Here is a 16,575-nt window from a genome sequence, read left to right as displayed (position 1 = left end):
TCGTGTTATTTTACTACGGACTCTTGAATAGATCGACCAGAAAGGATAACTTTGAGGTGGTTTCATACCCTACAATAATCTCTTCATTTGTTCTCCGCTATTAGTGACTTTGAGTGACTCTTTGTTGCATGTTGAGGGATAGTTATATGATCTAATTATGTTATTATTGTTGAGAAAACTTGCACTAGTGAAAGTATGAACCCTAGGCCTTGTTTCCTAGCATTGCAAGCATTTGTTCTCACTTTTATCATTAGTTACCCTGCTGTTTTTATATTTTCAGATTACAAAAACCTATATCTACCATCCATATTGCACTTGTATCACCATCTCTTCGCCGAACTAGTGCACCTCCACAATTTACCATTGTATTGGGTGTGTTGGGGACACAAGAGACTCTTTGCCATTTGGTTGCAGGGTTGTTTGAGAGAGACCATCTTCATCCTACGCCTCCCACGAATTGATAAACCTTAGGTCATCCACCTGAGGGAAATTTGCTACTGTCCTACAAACCTCTACATTTGGAGGCCCAACAACATCTACAAGAAGAAGGTTGTGTAGTAGACATCACTTGCCGGTCTCAGGATCGCGACAGACCTCGGAATCAAGAAGCTCGTTATCAGAGGCGATTCGTAGCTCATCGTTAAGCAAGTCAACAAGGATTACCAGAGCCCGTTGATGGAGGCCTACGTGGATGAAGTGAGGAAGTTGGAAGAGCGCTTTGATGGATTGCAAGCGGAGCATGTTCCCCGAGCAGAGAACGGCATTGCTGACAACTTGTCGAAGCGCGCTGCCCTAAAGTTGCCTGTGGAACCAGGTACCTTTGTGATTCAATTAACTCAACCATCCATCGAGCCATCAGCAGGACAGAACAAGTGAAGGAAGGCAGGCCCTAGCAAGTACTTTCCCACTGAGCTCCCAGGAGCCGCCGGTAAGGATGTTGCCGGGTGCCCCAAGCTTGCCAGAGAACAGCAACCCCCGGCAGAGCCTCGACTCTGACCGTAGAGGCAGCTGCCCTTGCGGCCGAATATGTGCCTTTAGTCCTTGCCATCAAGCATCAGGCTATGGCATGGGCACAGCACACCGTCCGTTTCCTCCAAACATGGGGACTTCCTGAGGAACAAGCAGAAGCAGAGAAAGTAACCCGTCGGTCCAGCATGTATCAGTTTGTGGATGATCCCCTATACAGAAGGAGATCGAACACCGTGAAGTTGAAGTGCATTGATCGGGAAGATGGACTGAGGTTGTTGGCGGAGATACATGGAGGCATGTGTGGCTCCCACATAGGGTCGAGAGCCCTTGCCGGCAAAGCATTTTGGCAAGGCTTCTTCTGGCCCACCGCCCTCCAGGATGCAACTGCCCTAGTAACCAAGTGTGAAGCGTGGCAGTTCCATTCAAAGAAGCTTCGTCAACCAACCCAAGATCTTCAGACAATCCCTCTTTCCTGGCCATTTTTGGTCTGGGGGCTCGAGACACTAGGCCCCTTTTCCCGTGTTGTTGGGGGCTTTGAGTACTTGTACGCTGTGATCGACAAGTTCACAAAGTGGCTGGAAGTGGAACCAGTGAGAATGGTGACAACACAGTCAGCCATCAAGTTCTTCAAGGGGCTAGTCTGCCGTTTTGGTGTGCCCAACAGAGTCATCACCGACAATGGCATGCAGTTCATGAGCCGCACCTTCATGCAGTACATTCAAGACCTCGGTAGCAAGGTCTGCTTTGCTTCTGTTGCTCATCCCAGAAGTAATGGCCAGACCGAGAGGGCGAATGCAGAAGTGCTGCGAGGCCTCAAGACTAGGACTTTTGACAAGCTGCACAAGTGCGGAAGGCGCTGGGTTGATGAGTTGCCAACTGTTCTTTGGTCGATCAGAACGACACCAAATCGAGCTACTGGCCAGACACCCTTTGCCCTGGTTTATGGGGCTGAAGCAGTTCTCCCCACGGAACTCATATACAGGTCACCTCGAGTGCTTGCTTATAATGAGCTTAAGCAAGAGCAGTTGCGCCAAGAGGATGTGATGCTCCTTGAGGAAGATCATCTTCGAGCTGATGTGTGAGTCGCTCGCTACCTGCAGGCCTTGCGCCACTATCATAGCCGCAAGGTTCACGCCCGAAGCCTTGAGGAAGGCGATCTTGTTCTTCGGCAGATTAAATCCGCCAAGAATTCAAATGAGTTAACGCCGAAGTGGGAAGGCCCTTATCGGGTAATGCGAGTCACCATGTGAGGGAGTCCTGGATTAAGGGGTCCTCGGGCGTCCGGCCTGTGTGACATGGGCCAGACTATTAGGCCATGAAGATACAAGATAGAAGACTTCCTCCCATGTCCGGATATGACTCTCCTTTGCATGGAAGGCGAGCTAGGCGGCCGGATGTATTATTTCCTTTCTACGTAACTGACTTTGTACAACCCTAGGCCCTTCCGGTGTCTATATAAACCGGATGGTTTAGTCCGTAGAGGCAATCATAATCATACATGCTAGACTTCTAGCGTTTTAGCCAATACGATCTCGTGGTAGATAAACTCTTGTAATCCTCATACTCATCAATATCAATCAAGCAGGATGTAGGGTATTACCTCCATCAAGTGGGCCCGAACCTAGGTAAAACTTCGTGTCCCCTGTCTCCTGTTACCATCGACCTTAGACGCATAGTTCGGGACCCCCTACCCGAGATCCGCCGGTTTTGACACTGACATTGGTGCTTTCATTGAGAGTTCCTCTGTGACGTCAAAGACAGGATTGATGTCCCGCCTTGTTATCAAGGACAGTATCACCTCTGGAGGAGCCCTGGCCTCAGGCCAAACCCTCCGGCTGGGCGGCTTTACCATGACCGCCCGTCCGGCCGTTAAGCCGACGGTGACTTCTCGGGTCATCGAAAATCGCCTTCATGTTGACCCCGAATACTCCAAACGGATGGATCCGATAGAGTTGTCATCTTTAAACGAGCTCCTGGATCGCATCGCCGCCTTGGGGGTCGCTACAGACTATGATCGGATTGGGCTTAAACCCGATCAGAGAGAAATCAAACCTCTGCCGATCACCCATCAGATAGCGGTAGTAGAGGAGAAAATCAACAACTCTTCCTCTATATTGAGGACGAACTATGTTCGGATTTCCGAGATCAAAAAGCCGGATACCCGTCCGCGGAACAACACGCCCCGTCCTTCGAACGTATAATCGGATGGCGGACTTGAAAAATCGGTTGATATCCCGGAGCCCAAACTATTAAGCTCGGAAGTTCCTCAAACTCCAGATCCCAAATTGGGTCAGGGTTTGGATCTAAAGCCACCCACCCACCCAGATATGCGTGATCTCACGTGCATACGACAGTAGTCTCAGGAAATAGTCCATCACTTTTGGGCCAGATTCCTCCTTGTCAAAGACAAGATTAAAGATTGCCACGACGAAGACGCGATCTTAGTATTCTACAATAATTGCACGGATGAAGGAATCCTCAACGCCATCAACCGCCATTACGTATTACACTTCACTAACTTGGCAACCATAGTATAGAAGTACTACGCAATGGAAAGCACCTGGAAAGCTTAGGCAGCTCGCTGGGAACCACCGGTTTCCACTCAACCCCTTGCCTGGACAAAAAGGATGCACCCTTGCGGGGCGCCTGACCCAATAGTAAAGAAATCTAAGCCCATCACGAGGCGCGGAACCGTTCTGGAGGGATGGCTCGATAGGCCATGCAAAATACACACAAAACCGGATACCATACCAACCCACAGCCTTAGAGCATGTTGGATACTTTGGCAAATGGCCAAGAGCGGCAAGGATATCCTCACCAAAAACACCGTAGAGCAACTCCCCCTAGAACACGACGACCATAGAGTATTGAGAGTCTTCGAGACTTTCGCTTCAAACAATCGGCGCAAGAGGGCACTCCTCGACCTCGCCGAAGTCTGCCAAGTCACAACAATAAATCTTTGGAACGACACGGCCATAACTTTCAACGCCAGTGACGAACCAAAAATCTGGTCAGTCCGGGCACCAGCCGCCTTGGCCTCAACCCAATTGTGGATGGCCTTCGGCTCACTAAAGTGCTCATGGACGGTGGCAGTTGACTAAACCTCATCTACAAGGACACACTGAATAAAATGGAAATAGATAGGAGCCGCATCAAGCATAGTAACACAACCTTTCGAGGGATCATTCCCAGCCAGGAGGCACGATGCGCGGGGAAAATTACACTCGATGTGGTATTTGGCACACCGGAGAACTATCAGTCCAAAGAGATAACCTTCCAAGTGGCCCCTTTCAACAGTGGATATCATGCCCTGTTGGGGCGAGATGCATTCACATGCTTTCAAGCTATACATCATTACGAGTATATGAAGCTCAAGATGCCCGGGCCCAATTGTATTATCACTCTTTCTAGTGATCCAGACATAGCCCCCGCGCCAAAAACAAAACAACATCCCTAGCCCTCGAGGCACTGTCTGAGGCCCTCGTGGCCGAAGAGTTAACCGCACTACGCTCTACGATGGATAGGGACGACATAATCCTTCATAAGCATCCCAAATCCACCTCCTTCAAACCAGTAGACGAAATAGTCAAATTTCAAGTCCACCCAACGGACCCCAAAAAGATAGCTTCCATCGGGGCACAGCTGGACCCAACGGTTGACACCGCACTACGAACGTTCCTGCGCGAGAACTGGGATATATTCGCTTGGCACCCTTCTGATATCACTACAAAAGAATACACTTCCGTGATGATACGTGTTTGTCATAGTAGGTCGCCTTTTTGTCATGCATGTACATCCATGACAAATTTATGACAGAATCAATATAGTCATACCTGTGTTGTCGTAGAAGTGTTCCACGACATTACCAAAATTATCATCACAGAAGTGTCCACTTCCATGACGATAAATCACGCGTCACAGAAGTGCTTTCGTCAAGGGTGACCGACACGTGGCATCCACCGTAACGGAACGCCGTTAAGCTATCGGGTCGGGTTTTGGATCCGATAACCCGTTAACAGCCCCGACCAATGGAGATTTTCCACGTGTAAAATAATCATTGGCTAGAGGAAACACGTGTCAGCTCATCGTCGGGACAGATGTCATCAACTCACTGGACAGAAGGCGCCTATGATACATCGACACATGGCACGGCCCAACAAGTTTAAATGGTCCGGCCCAACTAAAGGCCCACAAGCTTTTGCGGACCATAATGGGCCGGCCCAACTAAAGGCCCACGAGATTTTGCGGACCATAATGGGCTTGCCCAGCTAAAGGCCCACAAGATTTCGCAGGCCATAATGGGCCGGCCCAGGTAAAGGCCCACAAGATTTTCGTGTGCCATAGTTGGCTGGCCTAGGTAAAGGCCCACGGTGACTCTAGCCCATAATGAACAGTAATTTTCTTTATACCCGTTAATGGCCCGTGATTTACATGGACCGTTTCTAGCATGTGTTAGCTTTCGGCCTATTGATGGCCCATACGTTCTTGGGCTCCTTTTCGGCCTTGATTACTTCCGGCCCGTTACTGGCCTGTTCCCCTAATGGGCCAAATTCGGCCCATGGCAAGAGTCGGCCCTTTACTGGCTTGTTCCACTAATTGGCCAAATTCGGCCCATGGCAAGAGTCGTCCCATTACTGGCCTGTTACCCTAATGGGCCAAATTTGGCCCATGGCAAGAGTCGGCCCGTTTCTGGCCTCTTAACCCGTTGCACCGTTTCCAGCCCGTCCTATATTCTGGCCCATTAACGACACATTATGCCTGTGACAGAATTAAGCCTTTGCTGTCCTATGGCCTGTTAACGGCCTATTACCGTGCTGGGCCGATACCAATTACGCCCGATTATGGCCCATGTAGACCCATTTATACGACGGCCCGAGGCCCACTGATTACAGGCCCATTTATTGACAGCCCGTAGGAGACCCATGGATCCTACGGCCCGTATATGGCCCATGGTAGTTGCAGCCACTAGCAAAGCAGGGGAAAAGAAGACTAGGAAATAAATAAGGCTGAAACTAATGCTAGGCTATTAAGGCGATTGCACAGATTACATCCACTCGGCATCAAAGATCGCCACCAGTGCAAATATAGGGAACACCCTACACTATAAAAAAATGGCTTGCTGTTTTCTTTAGGCGGTGGCTGCATGTTAAGAATAAATTTTGTATCACACCAAAACAAATTACAACTATATAACAAAAGGAAGGTTGGCATAAAACTTAACAATCTAGCAGATAAATGCACCACCAGAAGTTCAGAAGCTCAATTCGTTTGACCTGACTGTTACGTTTTCATGCTGTATTGTCCGATGGAGCACCATAACTCTCGCCTTCATTTCCCCTAGGCTCCTGAACAACATAGCAAATATCTGATAGTCTGGTTTCAAAACCATGCATATCTTGACGACATTGAGCAATGTTTCTCCTTGTTTCACAAAGGGTCTCTGTTAGGGAATGTACTTGTGTCTGGAGCGCAGATACAACATTGCTTTGAGCTTGCATATCTTGATCATGAGGAACTTTAGACGATATTGCCTTAACAACCAACCCAGTATTACGCAGGAACGTGTTTTTGGCACTATTAGTGGACAGGTACTGACCCACTGCAGCAAGAGCTGACATTGCGGTTATAGTTGCCTCGCCACCTTCAGAAGGTGGTAGTTCCACCATTTTTTCCATAGCTCACTGAAAATTTGAGGTTTTAAATTAGTAGTACCAGAATAGAAGATATTAAGGAGGCAGCAAAACCAAACAAAATAGCTTTGGTCTATATATATAGAACTTATTCTGGTGAACCCATGTAAAATATTAGTTGTATTTTATTACAAAGTACATAATAAAACTAGGTTCCAAACATATGACCATGTACCATCGCTAATGTATTGTCTATTTCTTCACATTGTATTGAGGGCTAAGGATAAAGAGACGAAGTTTATAATACGGTAAGCATAGTATGACGTCAGTCATATCACAAAACAACTGAGAACAGACAAGCAGGCAATTGTAACGTTGTGTGGGCAAGTCCAGCACGGAACTAGATTACGGGTCAAGATCAAAGGAACATCACTCCTCTCTTTTAAACCTTGTAAGGTGCAATGATACGCTAAGACAATTGTGTATAAAATTGAAAAGAGTAATAGACATTGGCTGCAAACCATGCAGTTCAAGGCACAAGTCAGAGTAAGTAGTAGTTAAAAGGCATGAGGATTAAGGACTTACAACAGCGGCTTTGACTGGTGTAGTCATGCCCTTCTTCTTGCTGGTGTGATAGTCGTTGAAGATTTCCACAGCATTTGGTTCAGGTAGTTTTTGGTCCTTGCGGGCTTTCCTCTGCATTTGGAACAAGTCAATATAGATCTGATAATATGGTACAACGATAAAAGTGAAACAACAGCTAATTACAAGAGCCTCGCAGTGTGCATTATAGCTACGGGATCCTATCGTCTGTTGGAATTTCACTTTCATACAGTTGGCCTTGTTCTTTGAACAGTTCACCTACAAGAAGATAGATTTGTGTGGCACATGCGTAAATAGGACTTCAACATGTGATCTGATGACATATATATAATGTACCTGATACTTTGGATCGGACCAGTGTTTAACAAGGCCTCTCCAGTCTTCATCAAATATATTTTCCACTGGAGATGTTTGGGCAAGTTCACTGTTAGCCTTGCCTTCAAAGTGAGTTTTCCTCAAGTTATACCGATACTGTCGCAGCGCAGACTTGAAAACATGGGTGCAAGCTTGTCTGGTTGCATCATCTTGGCTATCCAACTTGAACCTCATCAGTTGAAAATTATGGGAGTCTCATTATCAGCAACCTAGAAAGTATTGGACAGAGCAAGACGATATTACTAGTTTCCATACATAACCATACTTACAGATAAATGGTCGAGGAAGATGTTGAAATGGGTTTCGTCTTTGTCATTCCTGTACTGAATCCATGTTGGGAGGATACGTACATGACACCTAACAGCAACCGCTGCCTCTGATACTAACTTGGCTGACTCTGTAGCATCACGTGGCCTTTTTAAACCTGCCTCAAAACGGATCTCCATTCTTCCTCCTCTAGATTTAGTTAACCTATCGAGCATTATCCCTGATGTTTGTTTCCTCTTGCACCTAGGTGCTAGTCCAACAACAAACATAGGAAGTGTTAAACTGTGAGACTACATATAAAGAAGCATGCAACTGTAACTTGACTCCAGTAACTACCTTCTTGCTGTTGAAGCTCACAAGGTTCATATGATATTGCCAACTCGTCTTGTGTCAAGAGTGGTTGGGAAGTAGTGTCAGGTGGCAAGGGGGCTTGGGAACGTGCTGCTAGCTCAGTTGACGCACGAGAACGTCGTGCAGCTGGTAGTACTGTGGTAGGTGTTGCAAGAACTAGGGCTGTCTCTGTTTGTTTGGTGGCAGCTATTTTTTTCTGTTTGTCCTTTTTTTGCAAATCGTGTAGCATGGGATGCCGTGTTTGTAGAATTTTCTGTTGGACTTTGACCTTCTATTGCACCATCAGTACCAGCAGAATCTGCAGGATTCATCCGCTTCTCATTCACTGCCATTCTATGTTTCTTCCTCTTTCTCTGTGCCATGTTAAGTCAAGCCGACAAGAAAAACGAATAACAATTTAGTTCTTCAGAACAAATTGATGCGTGATGCAGACGAACTAAACTTTGATGTTAGACAACCACATGATAGGAGGATGTAATATGTATGAAAAACAGGACCGAAGAGATAACCAGATCTATGATGTGTAAACTAAGAAGAAGACATTTCACCAAATTAGAAGCAATGCAATGGAAGGTAGACACCATATGAAAGATGCTACAAATATCGCTCTGCCAAGTTAACAGTGTCTCATCATAAATGGAGTTTAAACAAATGTGAAGAAGTACAAGAAATAAATCATATGCAAGATGCAAACAACATCACACTACCATGTTAGAGGTCTATCGTCATTAGTGCCATTGCATATTCACAGCATTGCATATTCACAGCTTATGATGTGTAAACTAAGGAGAAGGCATTTCAACAAATTAGAAGCAATGAAAGCTAGACACCATATGAAAGATGCAACGAATATCACTGTACCAAGTTAAAACTGTCTCGTCATAAGTGCCATTTCAACAAATTAGTAATACTAGTCATCAACCCGTGCATTCGCACGGGCTAGAATTTTTTTAAATAGATCGATTAGGTATTTGTGACATTTATTAAATTGCAAATGTAGTATAAAATGTAGAAATACTTCATAAATATTCCTTGGAAGTACAGAATTATACTCCTAGATTCTTTAGGGCACATTTCCTTCAATAGATACTTCATTGGACGATATATGTTTGCTGTGTAACTAAGTTTTTCCTATCTTATCTCTCCATTGTCTTCTAACCATTTATATTGTCTTCTAATTCTTTTTGCAATCTAATTCTTTTTCTTGTCTTCTAATTATTTTTTTAATCATTACTCACCAATGTTAGCGCTTCCTCTCTGCAAATTGAGTTGTGACTTTTTGTGATTGCTACCTGTCACATCGGAATGTTAGTTATTTTGATATAGTTGTTGAATCATGGCCTATCTTCAGCATATTGCATAGAAGAATCATTCTGTAAGCATTAGTCATCGAAGTTTCTTGCTTTGTCTGACAATTGAGTTGTTAGAATCCATTTGGTATTACTGCATAATTGTTGCGGACATGTCATTTTGTAGCACATGGGTCTTCCATTTTGTACACTATCGTAGTGTTCGGTTTTGGGTCTCTCTTTCCTAATACTCGTCCCGAATTAGTTATCGCTCAAATTGATGTATCTAGCATTAAAAAAATCTATACGAAGGGAGTAATATATTGTTTAATTAGTTCTTGTTCTTTCTCTGACTAAACTACTATGGAAATTCCTTTATGTTGTACTTTTGAAGTACGTGTATATATTGAATGTGAAGATTATATCTAACAGATGTTATGTAGAAAACAATTATACCAATACATCTAGAAGCTAACATATTTTCCCCATATATAAATTTGTGAATCATCATGCCTGGTTACAATTAACTAATCATGTTTAGTATTCAAGTAGGCAAATTAATAAACGATGTTGTTGGTTTATCGTACTTCTAACTTGCACCAGAATGCTTAATATTATCATTTCCAAGTTTGATAGGGTTAGCTGTTGGATGGTGGGTCATCAACCTTTCTTCCCCTCTCTCTCCCAAATAAAACTAAGCTCAAGGATAAAATAGCCAACTTCATAAAAGGGTGAAAAAGCAAATATCCAATTCTAAGCCCGGGCTCATCTGCACCCGGTCAAGAAATAATTCATAAAAAATCAATAAAATTCAAAAAAAAATCCAAATTTTTTGTGCATGGTAGATAATTTTGTGCGTGAGGTGCGCTCCAAATTTTAGAGCATTTGGACATTTGAGTAGCCCTCAGAAAAAAGACAAATTGGGTCAGAACAGTATACGAACAGTACACTATTTAACATAACCCAAATTTATCTTTTTTGCCGAAAGCTACTCAAATGTCCAAATGATTTGAAATTTGGACCGGACATCACTCACCAAATTATCTACCATGCCAAAAAAATGGATTTTTTTGAATTTTTCTAGTATTTATTTTGATTTTTTTATTCAGCACAGGTGCAGATGCTCCTGAGAGCCAAAACGCCTCACTCACGAAAAAGATCATACTCTACAAAACTGGCAACAGAGAAGGCCATAGCTTCAGGAGTTAAGGTAGTCATGGAAGGAGTTAAATGTTCTAACAACATGCAGCAGCATGGGCATGCCATGGACATGAAGTTAGTGACATGATGGATGATATACTTGAGGACTTTTGTGTGTTATTAGCACATAATACTTATACATGTTGGAACTTGTTGCCACTAAGATTGAAATAGTTTTTCCCAATGCACAATCGTAGGACCCATTAAAGCCAAAAAAAAGTAACACAAATCATGGAAATCATATATACTTGGAAATCATAAGTTTTTCTCCTTCCTTTCCACGTTGAATGTCATTGCTAACTGATTTGAAATGAACATATAAATGAACTCTACAAAAGAACACAAAATCCAATCACCCTCTTACCATGTTGTTGACTTCCATCAAGTCACTTTCCATGTGTACTCTATAACATCACTTAGCCTGCTATATAACAGGAGTATGTTCCATCAGCTAAGCATGCAGCACTGAGTGAAACCATTGTTCTCATCATCTGGTTTATAATGTTTATTTTTGTTTCTTCTTTATCTGTACATGAACCATAAAGAAAATAAGCTCATGAAGGAAAGGCTAACTCATCCTTTTCAATATTATATGGGAGTACGGAATTTGTAATACCTTGTGTTCGTGTCAATCCATGTCTCATATTTCCATTCGGTGCCTCGGTGGTAGCCAGCATGTAATCCCTAGTCCATAGCGCCTCTTCTCTGTCCTGGGATGGCGTTCACATATTTTCTGCAGTAGCATTATCAACAGGTAACCATATTGTGATACAACTATACCCAGCGTATATTGTGATGCAACTGTACCCAGCAAAAATCTGCATGAGCGTACAAAATAGAAACTAAAGGTTCATCAAAATAGTTCAAGGATCTGGCTAACAATGTGAAAAAATTGGATTTTTGACACTGAAAACGTAAAATAGTAGTGGTAGCTTCACTACTAAACACGAAACAGAGACTGGGCAGTACCACCCATGGCTCTTTTCCATTTTTAAGAAGCTCAACAACCTCTTTGTCAGGTATTACAATATCACGGACTAATAAGTTTACCAATTTCTAAGAGCTTTCTCGCAGTTTGTACCCTGTTTGTAAAGAAGTACCATGTTTCACCTTTTCAATTCTCATGCAGAAGGAATGCGTAAGAAAGATACAAAGATAAATCATACTCCTATATAGTAATTCTGGCCAAAACATTATATAAAAAGATTCTATTAGATTAGGCGAGGCTCAACAACCTGAAAGAGTTGTGTATAGGGCAGTGAGCCTCTGTAGTTTATAAACAACAGTGGCGGTCAGAGAGATTCTTGAAGTAGTCTACACAGCCAAGCTATCATTTTAGCTGTGACCATCTAGAATTACTATGAATGACATGTAGCTTTGCTTCTAACCCGGTCTGAAATATTCAAGCAACATAAACACGTGACGATTTTGGTTCATATTACAAACATTGGAAAGCAAGAAATATGAATCAAGTAGTATTTGGGACAAAATAAAAATATAATAATAAATAAAATATGTGTTGGGAAAAAAATAGAGTTTCCACACTTAAAACAACAAATAGTGGTAGCTTCACTACTGAAAACAAAATAGAGACTGGGCACTACCACCCTAGCTCTTTCTATTTTTAAGACTGAGCTCAGCAACCTCTTTGTCAGGTATTAAGTTATCACGGGCTAATAAGTTTAACAATTTCTAAGAGCTTTCTTACCGTTTGTACCCTGCTTGTAAAGAAGTAGCATGTCACCATTCCGATTTATGTCAGTATTTGACCTCCTCCATTCTCATGCAGAAGGAATGTGTACAAAAGAGGCAAAGATAAATCATACTCCTATATAGTAATTTTGGCCAAAACATAATTCAAAAAGATTCTATTAGATTAGGCGAGGTTCAACAACCTGAAAAGAGTTTTTTTTGCGGGAACAACCTGAAGGAGTTGTGTATAGGACACTGAGCCTCTGTAATCATACTCCTATATAGTAATTCTGGCCAAAACATTATATAAAAATATTCTATTAGATTAGGCGAGGCTCAACAACCTGAAAGAGTTGTGTATAGGCCAGTGAGCCTCTATAGTTTATAAACAACAATGGCGGTCAGACAGATTCTTGAAGTAGTCTACACAGCCAAGCTATCATTTTAGCTGTGACCATCTAGAATTACTATGAACGGCATGTAGTTTTGCTTCTTACCCAGTCTGAAATATTCAAACAACATAAACACATGACGATTTTGGTTCATATTACAAACAATGGAAAGCAAGAAATATGAATCAAGTAGTATTTAGGACAAAATAAAAATATAATAATAAAGAAAATATGTATTGGGGAAAAAATTAGAGTTTCCACACTGAAAAGAACAAATAGTGGTAGTCCACTACTGAAAACAAAATAGAGACTGGGCAGTACCACCCATAGCTCTTTCTATTTTTAAGACTGAGCTCAACAACCTCTTTGTTAGGTATTAAGTTATCACGGACTAATAAGTTTAACAATTTGTGAGAGCTTTCTTACCGTTTGTACCCTGTTTGTAAAGAAATAGCATGTCACCATTCCGATTTATGTCAGTATTTGACCTCCTCAATTCTCATGCAGAAGGAATGTGTATGAAAGAGGCAAAGATAAACCATACTCCTATATAGTAATTTTGGCCAAAACATAATTCAAAAAGATTCTATTAGATTAGGCGAGGTTGAACAACCTGAAAAGAGTTTTTTTTGCGGGAACAACCTAAAAGAGTTGTGTATAGGCCACTGAGCCTCTATTGTTTATAAACAACATTGGGCAGTCAAAAATTCTTGAAGTAGTCTACACAGTCAAGCTATCATTTTAGCTGCAACCATCCAGAAGTACTGTGAACCACACTTGATTTTACTTCTATCTCGGTCTGAAATATTCAAGCAACATAAACACGTCAGGTGTTTGCTTCATATTACAAATAGTGGAAAGAAAGAAACATGAATCAAGTACTAAAACTATGGCACTTATGTTGGATCGGAGGGAGCAGTATTTAGCACAAACAAAAAATATAATAATAAATAAAATACGTTCTGGGGAATTTGGAGTTTTCAAACTAAAAACAAAAAATAGTGGTAGCTTCACTACTAAAAAATAGAGACTGAGCAGTGCCACCCATGGCTGAGCTCAGCAACCTCTTTGTCAGGTATTACGATATCACTAACTAATAAGTTTAAAATTTTCTATGAGCTTTCTTACAGTTTGTACCTTGTTTATAAAGAAGTACCATGTACCGTCGGATAAGTGTATCACCATTCCGACTCAGTACAACCAATTAATATGGATCTGAGGGAGTGGAATTTAGGATGAACGAAAAATATAATAATAAAGAAAATACAAATTAATTGCTAGTTCATAGCCCTGGGAACCTCCCCTTGCCAAGCCCTCCGACTCCACGGTATCCTTCAAGCCCATGCCATGTCTTTTGAAACACTGATCCAATTATAGTTTGTCACGCCGAGGAAAACCATGGACTGGTTTGAAGATAGAGGAGTCTTACTGAAATTGCTTAAATCAGTGAAGATAATATGCACATTGCATTACAAAAAGAGATGGGGAATATCAATAACACTGCTTTATTTTTACCAGCATAGAGAAACCACAGATTTCAACTTTGATTTGTAGAAAATAATAATGCAATTTTGTTGCAACGGAAAGATAAACCCAAAGAGATAGAAACCTATCAAGAGGCAAATCAATTCCTTACCTGTAGAAGATAGGACTCATGTCAAACTTTCAACGCCAGAAGCAACTTAAGTGACCATATTGGAATTGGCAGTGGCTAAAGCCATTTTAAATCAAACTTTTCATCTACATATAATGTTATGCTATTGTGTAAGCTTCATCAGAGAATTTCTTGTTCTATGCTAGTGAAGACCGCAGATTACTGTTCGATGAAGTAGCTCTAGAGGCATGCGTAAATATTATGCTGCGCATAATGGGACAACATAAATCAACTATTTTTAGAGCAGATTTATCATTATGCAAAACCCACTACAATAAGCATGAAATTCACTGTGATGGCACTCTGGAAGTGTATCTAAAAATTCTTTAGCATATTTTCTATAAGTGTAGCTCTAGAGGCATGCATAAATATTATGCTGCGCATAATGGGACAACATAAATCAACTATTTTTTAGAGCAGATTTATCATTATGCAAAACCCACTACAATAAGCATGAAATTCACTGTGAGGGCACTCTGAAAGTGTATCTAAAACTTCTTTAGCATATTTTCTATAGGTGGCAACTATGATATCTGGACATTGTAACTGCAAAGGAAGGATCACACATGTTATTAAAAACAAACAATGATATTATGGATTCCATGGTTACACAGATGCAAAAAAACTAATATGGATGTTTTGTATTAAAAATATCATCTATCTAGATCTGTTCCCAATACAACAAAGAAACCAGACACAGAAACATGTGTAACTCCATAATACATACATGAAGCTATTTTTTTTGCACAACCAACAATACTTAAATCTTACAAATCTACCAAGAAAATATTGTACACTCTATAAGATATGATTCTTAATCCTGGATAGAAGAATTGTTTGTCAAAATGCAGATAATCTGAGAGTTGGCACATATTCAAAGAAAAACATGCAATCTCCAAATCCTTTCCATATAAAGTTTATATAAACATCAAACAAATTTGGCTGACAGTGGTTGATTTCTATATTTACACAGCGCTGCAAGTTGGCATCAGATGTCATGCAGATTATCTCAGCTGGCTGGTTCTCCTTCACATCCTATAATTCATAATCTGGTAAGAGCTGTGATGTGAAAAAATGTACAGTAGCAATTCTTTTTCTTGGTGAGACTTTACAGCCAAGGTGGAGAAGGGCAGGCCCAAGCACTGCAGCGGCCGACTTCCACCAAGGTAGCATGCCGCCGTGCCATGGCACACTGCTGTTCTGCCTCAGCTCCTCCTCCCTCATGGCCTATCTCCTCTGCAGCCGTCCAAGGCATTGCTGCCTCCCGTGCGCCTCGCCGGCTGCCCATCTGCTCACCCCACCGCGGCCCTCGCACCATGGAGCTTCTCAAGCTTTGTCGGCTGCCCAACGGCGCCTCCCCAACCCCTGCCATGGTACCGCAGCACCAGCAACCCCGATCCAACCACCTCCACCCCTTGCTCCCCTTCTCCACCTCTCGGATGCTCTTGCAATGCAACCTTTTCCAAATAAAAAGAACACACAGAGATTGGATTGTAGCAGGGATGGAACATTGAGATCTGGGACGGGAGGCTGTAGGGCATGGAGAGGCGGCGTAGGAATTTTGAGGCGGAGGAGGAAGACGGGCTAATTTGATACCGTGGATGATTTGTGTAATTTTTTTATTACTATGGGAATTGGCTCAGGATTGCATGGATTAATCACCACCGTTATAATTTGGTCCCACCGGATAAACGGCTCTTAATTTCTAATTAATGTGGTAATTTCATGGGAGTCTGAAATTAGTATAGGTATAGATAGACAAGCTAGAAAAGAATGTGAGATGTAACCTATATCACACTCCAAAGTCAAACGTGTCTTATGATAAGTGATTGTTGCAGGTTACACAACAGTAGTAATTTGATGTAAGAACATGGTGTGATAGACAGATATTGTATTTTCTAGAAACAGGAACACATGTCTTATTCAAGTATAATGTGTAAAGTAAGCAGATGGAATTCAACAAAATTAGAAGCAATACAAGCTAGACATCACACATAACATGCAACCACATATAATAGTGCCAAGTTAGAGGGAGCACCGGTGATGCTGCACTAGGGGAGACATGCTCATCATAAACACAGCTTGTTGAATGTTTATGCATGTGTTGTCTTGGAAATCATCTTGGGGGTGTGGAGGAGTAGAAACTGTAGAGG

The 16,575-nt window shown here is 42.1% G+C and overlaps 1 long non-coding RNA gene across 1 annotated transcript; it reads right to left on the bottom strand.

Annotated features, from left to right (window-relative positions):
• Positions 1 to 10,916: 10,916 nt before the first annotated feature.
• LOC123048794 (uncharacterized) lies at positions 10,917 to 15,992 on the bottom strand. The gene is made up of 2 exons (XR_006423379.1): positions 11,301 to 15,992; positions 10,917 to 11,210 (listed from the first exon to the last, which is right to left on the bottom strand). It is a non-coding gene; the product is annotated as an uncharacterized lncRNA (long non-coding RNA).
• Positions 15,993 to 16,575: the final 583 nt, after the last annotated feature.

The sequence above is a fragment of the Triticum aestivum genome, chromosome 1A, assembly GCF_018294505.1.
Source record: "Triticum aestivum cultivar Chinese Spring chromosome 1A, IWGSC CS RefSeq v2.1, whole genome shotgun sequence".
Lineage (NCBI taxonomy): Eukaryota > Viridiplantae > Streptophyta > Magnoliopsida > Poales > Poaceae > Triticum > Triticum aestivum.
The sequence above is the reverse complement of the archived record's forward strand: the minus strand, read 5'-3'. Positions and strand labels throughout refer to the sequence as shown.